Genomic DNA, 7,125 nt, shown 5'->3' with positions numbered 1-7,125 from the left:
GCCAAAGACGCAAGGAAAGTATTAGCCCAAGAGACAGAAAGGGCCACATAAACCAGAGACTTCATCAGCCTGAGACCAGAAGAACTAGATGGTGCCAGGCTACCACCGATGACCACTCTGACAGGGAGCACAACAGAAAGTTCCTGATGGAGCAGGAGAAAAGTCGGGTGCAGAACTCAAATTCTAGTAAGAAGACCAGACTTAACGGTCTGAATGAGACTGGAGGAACCCCAGAAAGCATGGCCCCTGGATTCTCTATCAGCCCAGAACTAAAACAATTTCCAAGGCCAACTCTTCAGATAGGGATTGGACTGGACTGTGGGACATAAAGTGATACTCGTGAGGAGTATGCCTCCTAGCTCAAGTAGATACAAGAGACTAAATTGGCAGCTTCTGTCTGGAGGTGAGATGAGAAGGCAGAGAGGGTTAGGAGTTGGTTGAATGGACATGAGGAATCGGGTGGAAAGGAGGAGTGTGCTGTCACAGTATGGAGAGAACAATTACGGTCACATAACAATGTATGTATAAATTTTTATATGGGAGACTAACTTGAAATGTAAACTTCATTTAAACTACAAAAATAAACAAAAAAAGAAAAACAAAAGACTAGGTAATTTCTGCTTTTCAGTTCCCAGGAGGATTAGCAAGCCCATGTTTCCTCATTCTGTCCTTTGGTTGTCCGTGGCGTTTAGGCAGGGAAAAGCTACACCTGAGCATTTTTAGAGTGAGAGCGAAGTGGGGAGACTGTAAGAAGAATAGGGATGGGAAAGGAAAGGAGGAAAGCTGAGAAGGCAATTGGGGAGAAATATAAGAAGAGTGGCCAAAAATAAGCAGTGCAAATTCTATCCACAAAATCTGAAAATTAAATCTTTGAAAATAATTTTATTATGGAGAGAGTAAGCCCATATTTTAAAAGTTTAAAAAGTAAATAAGGCTAAAAGACCATAAAATAAAATCCAAATGCCTTAGTACTCCTAATTTCAATGTCTCCAGAAATTGTAAAATTAAGTGTGGAGGCTGACAAAAATGAACTCTGATAACTACGAGATTTTACTTCCTTGTTTCCAGGAACCCAGAAATGTGAGTGAGCAGAGAGCCTATGGCAGGCACCATTTCTATCCACTTACAAAAAAACCTCCATCAGTATTTCACAACGCTGCCTACAACTCAACATGTCTGAAAACAAATCTATCAATTTTTCCCAAAGGCTGACTCCCCTTGCTAACCTTGACATTTGTGATAACAATTCTATCACCCTGCCAAATACTAGAAACAACACGGTCTCCTTCGATACTTCTCTTTCTCTGCCTTCCATGTCCAACAAGTAACTATTCTGTGTTTTTCCCACAGCTTCATGGCACAATTTCCTTTCCACTTCCAGTGCCACCACCCTTATCTGGTGCTTTTCTCCTCAAGGGTGGACAACCCTCCTAAATGGTCTCCTTGTTTTCTGCTTCTTATCTTTGAAACCACCTGAAGTACATAAGATTTCCAGCTCCAAATCCTTCCCTAGGCTTCCTGTTGCCTACTGGATAGTGTCCAAATTCTCCTCACCTTACTAACACTTAGACCTTCCACAATCTGGCTCCAACCTTAGCTTCCTGAATCTCTCAGCAGTATTCACTCACTTTCCTTTGCCCCTACTGTGCTATCTTCTTCTGGGGTTCCTTTTACCTTGATAAACACTCCTCAGTTCTTCTGCACCTCTGAATCCTCAACCACCTTCAAATTTTATATTCCTCAAGATTATTTCCTAGACCTTCTACTTTCATCCCTCTTCTTAGAACATCTTATCCATTCCAAGGTTTACAGTTATCATCTATATGGGCAGCCCTGGCATATATGCAGCTCCCAGATATACCATATTTATGTATATTCTCACTCAACATTTCTAGTTGGATGCTGCAAAGGTAGCTCAAACTCAATATATCCAAAAACTGATTCATCATATGACCCATCCAAACTCCTCTTTTCCTGCAGCCCTATTTTAGTAATAGCACCATTAACCATTCATTTGTCATGTCAGAAACCTAGAGGTTTTCTTTAACTATTCCTTCTCCCTCATGCACTCATCTAGTCAGTGACCAGGTATTTGATTCTATCACTTAAATATCTCTTGCATGTATCTTCTCCTCTTTATCGTTACTGTACTATCATATCCTGCCTCTTTGATCTATCTTCCTGTCTCCTGTCTAGCTCTTCTCTAATCCATCTTTTTCACTGTAGTATTTCCTAAACACAACCCAGATAACCTCCTTCCCTCGCTTCAAAGCCTTCAGTGTATCCCCGTTGCCCCAAGATAAAACCTTAACTCCTTGACGTGGCCCCTACTGCCCTCTCCAGCCTCCTTCCTCGTTCTCTGTGCTCTAGTCATATGGTATAGGACATGTGACAGGATGTAAAACAACAGTAGGATAAAAGTCCATTCATTCATTTTTCCCATTCATTCATTCATTCACCCAGCCATACTGAACCCCTTTCAGTTTCTCCTACACTCCACACACTTCACCTCTGAGTCTCACACAGATTCTTCTCTCTGCTAACAACTCCACTGTCTCCCCCAATTCATCCCGCTAACTCCTATCCATTCTTCAGTCTCAACTTAAATGGCAGGTCCTCAGGAAGGTCCTCCTTGGTCACCATACTACATTAGGCTACCTCTGCCTTCATATGGCATCCTGTACTGGCTCCTCATAAACCTCCTCACATGTTCCTGTACGTTTGGCGTCTGTCCTTCTTACTAGAATCTAAACTCTGTGAAGGCAAGAAGTCTGCAGTGGCCTTGATCACCAGCTCCATGAAACATTCCTTCGCAGACCAATTCACATTTGAACTCATAATAGTTTTTGCCAACAATCCCAACTTTAGCCCCAGAAAAGCCTGTGTTGGTACATCTGGTGAAGGAGGAGACAGGCCCACACACAGCTTATTGCCTCTTTGCCAGGAGAATCAAATGTCAACAGGGAACCAATTCATCCCAGGGAAAAGGACACACTTAGTTAATTTCAGAACCTCAGAGTTGGAGGGGAGGAGTGATTCTCGGTGCAAAATGCTGCCTTTCACTCATATAGATTTATCTTGGAACCTGCCTGCATGTACCATAGCTGTACTATAGAGGGAAAAGGGCTACTTTAAAATTGTAAATTAAAACTTAGTATGGCACTTGGACACAAGTAAGTTGCACCTGTTTTCCTCTAGTACAATGTGACCCAATCCTAGACTCAGCACAGGCCTCCAGGCAGAACTGGCATCTTGGTAGTAGTGCCTGCAGGAGGTGGTAGTGTGGCAGCAACACCTGTTGGGAGACTGGCGTAGGGAGGAAGAAGATGTCAGAAGCTTGCAGAAGTGGTGGTATCTGGTAGGTGTGGCTTTACCCAGTGGATCCTGCAGCCCAGGGACCAGCTGCAGTGTTTCGGTAGACACAACAAACCTAGCGGAAACCACAGAGGTATCCATAGAATCCTGTGGACTTGGGACTTATCCCCTGAGGACTCCCAGAAATGTGTGCGTGAGGTAGCGACTTTGTGGAAAGTTGGAATTCTATGTTAGCAGATAGGGGCAAGAGTCAAAGAAAGACAAATGATTATGCTGAACATGATCACTTAGTACCTGAAGCTAGCCTAAGAAGTCTCTGGTTACATACAAATCCACTATATATGCTACTAGATTTTATAGATATTATCTTGAACTCTTAGTTTTTATTGTAATATATATAATCTTTGTCTTGTCTCTAACCACGTGTGATAAGTAATGGAGATAAGTCTGTCTGAGCAACTTGACCATTGTTCAAGGAGCTTTTGGGAATGGTATGAGTGCGTGGTATTCTTCTGAAAGTGTAGCACAGAGGGAGGTATTACTCATCAGTTCTTGCCTCATGGAGTGTAAAACCTGGAAATGAGAATGGGTGTTTCGCCTCTCAAGGGCCAGAACCCCAATCTCTTCATGATCTCACTATGTAAACGTGGTCATTTCTCCATTTCTTCTATTCTCTTCATTATCTCCCAAGCTGTTTCCCAGAGGAAATTATTGAAGAGGGGTATCAAGAATGAGTGTTGAAGGTATATGTGAATGATTAATAATGATAAAGTGTTGTCTCCAACTACATTCTAATAATAAAAAGCAATTGCCACTGGGTTACCTATTCTGTTCATCATTCTCACCTTTTCTCCACGCAATAGCACAGGTTGTCAGTAACAGAGTATGATTGCTTCCTCCCAAAAGACAAGCTATGTGAAATAAAACACAACACAACATAGCCTCAGCTAAGATTTTTTATGTCCGTGTGCTATTAAAGACTGTTTTTGATTACCGAGTAATCATCCACCAAAGATCAGCTCTGGAAGCCTGCGTTTCCCATGAAGGGAATGGAAGCGCCACCTGAAGCTCTACAGTACAAGCCCAGTCATCCAAAACCACATCATGACCACAATAACTAGTCAAGTGCCAAAACGATGGAGTCTGACAATTTATTACTATATCTTGAACTGACTACTACCAACATGTTCCCGTGAAGCCTGCCCAAGAGGAAAAAAATTATATCTATATTAATATCTGTATCTATCTTTGTTTATACAAATTAGCGGTACGCTTCAAAGAGGAAGTTCCCATTAGCTCAGAGAATATACCACATTACATTTCTTTTGCTCTTGTTCTAATCCTTTCATGCTTTCAGTGGTTTACCAGCAGGAAGCCACTAGAGAGGACATATCCAGGCAAGATTAGACAACATACAATTATCATCTTTACTATTCCCACTTGGAGAATTGACTAGTATTCATGTGGAACAGTGAAATCAAATTTGCTGGCAATTTACTCCCAATTCATGGGTCTAAAGAGAGAATCTGGTGGAGGGGAAGGTAACTGCGTACTGGGGGAAGACACCAAAGAGGAAAGTGTGTTTGTATCGATTGCAAACATGTAGTTCAAGCACTGAGCCCATTCATTCCTAACATTCTGTTTTCCCTCTTTCCAGTAAAGTAGTATCAGTAATCTTGGTTTCCTACGGGCTACTTGCTGAACCAGAGAGTCCCTCTCTAGGATAGACATTTAACAAATGTGTAGGTGTACATATTGAACTCCTACTATGTGCTGGGTACCCTTGAGGGTGGAAAGAGGGGTTGTCATGTCATAGGTCCATCTCATGGGGGAAACTAGTTCATATGTAGTCATATGCAGTTTAGGGTTGTGAAATCCCAAAAATAATACAGGACATGTGACAGGATGTACAACCACCAGAGGATAAATGCCTATTCATTCATTTTTTTCATTTGTCCAGTCATTTATCAAACATTCCTCATAGATATACTTTTGCATGACAAGCAATGTGCTAGGCACTGCAGTAGCAAAGATGAGTTAGCACTCACTTTCTGATGGAAGAAACAGACCAGTACACGAGCAATTCTAAAAAAAAAAAAAAAAAAAACAGGATAGTCGCTAGGACTTGCATACACTCTAACAACCAGAAGGGGCTTTGATGCTAAGCTTGGTCCCAAAGAAGGCCAGGAAGATGGGCATGAGCTGTTTTGGATTAGGATGCCCTTCCAGTTGCTTTCTAGTTGTCACTTTCTCCTCTCTAGTTTTGATCTATTCCCCATTTCTTCACTCGCTGCCCCTAACTCTGGTAAAGGCAACATTTCCCCGTGTTTTAACTTTTCCACTGACCTCAGCTCAAGGTTATAGTATATCACAGTTGTTTCGGAACCAAATCTAATGAAGTATTTTCCAATTTAAAGACAACCCAGCTACATTTCATGAACAGTATTGTTCAATCTTCCTTAAAGTCTCAAATATGTGATTATACAGTGCTTTTAATCTGAATAAGTTAATTTTTTATTAAAAAATAAAAAAACAACCTTAGCAACACATAATTTCCTGTTCTTAAAATTTTTACTCAGCATTTGGACTAAGAGAGTTACTGAACTTACAGGGAAATTCTATTCTAACAAGAAATAATGTAGATGCTGTTTCCACTGTTGTGCCCAGGATGTACTGCTGTGTACCTAAAGAACTTCGACCCGCTTTTCCACCCTCCTTCAGAACATAGGAGTCCTGGTGGTGCAGTGGTTAAGAGCTTGGCTGCTAACCAAAAGGTTGGCAGTTTGAATCCACGCGTTGCGAGTTGCTCCTTGGAAACCCTATGGGGAAGTTCTACTCTGTCCTATAAGGTTGCTATGCTTCGGAATCGACTCGATGGCAACGGGTTTGGTTTGGTTTTTCAGAACATAAACTCTGGCAAACTAGGTTTTTGTGGCTCTTTCCAAAGGAAACAAAACACTGCGCAAAGCAGATGCTGTATGACTTTTTGTTGCTGCTGTGAAAAAAAAAATTACGCTGTAAGTAGGATAACAGAGAAATTAATTAAAAGACAATAAAGGATATCAGGAAGGAGACTGCAAATCTGGCTTCTAGCTTGGGAATAGTTTGGAAGCCACAGAGAATATGACATGTTATTCATCTTTGATTCACCTGAGCCCATTTCATCATTCCAATGGTTATTGTTCTTCATGACAGAACATTTATCATTCAGGTAAGACAGGTCCTACTACCTACAACTTGACAATTGAGACTCTCCCATGTGGAGCGTTGAATTTGCCTCTAAGGGAAGATAAAGCCATTAAGTTGATCTTATATATAACTATATTTGCCAGGCAATGCAGTTTCTTCCCTAATGAGGAATATTTCAGCTGCTGATTCAAATCATTTGTTTAACTGAAATGAACTCATAATAGAGCGCCAAACTGGGAACCACGTGGTCTGAGGTGTGGTCCAGCTCTCCACTGACTAGCTATGTGATTTGGGACTTCAACTGAAAACCTCGATTTGTTTAGTTGCCAGTTAAGAGAGGGAATTAATAACCTCTAAGATCCCTCCCTGGACCCCTGGTGGTGCAGTGGTTAAGAGCTTGGCTGCTAACCAAAAGGTCAGCAGTTCATATCCACCAGATGCTCCTTGGAAATCCTGTAGGGCAGTTCTACTCTGTCCTATAGGGTCACTATTAGTCAGAATCGACTCAATGGCAACAAGTTCGGTTTGTTTGTTTGTTTTTTTTTAAGATCATTCCTGGCTCATAGCTCGCAGGAGTCTGTGACAAAGTGCTGAACAGACACTCCCATGCAAAGTTAGCAG

This window comes from Trichechus manatus, unplaced genomic scaffold (genome assembly GCF_000243295.1).
Source record: "Trichechus manatus latirostris isolate Lorelei unplaced genomic scaffold, TriManLat1.0 scaffold00021, whole genome shotgun sequence".
NCBI lineage: Eukaryota > Metazoa > Chordata > Mammalia > Sirenia > Trichechidae > Trichechus > Trichechus manatus.
This window is presented reverse-complemented; position numbering follows the sequence as displayed.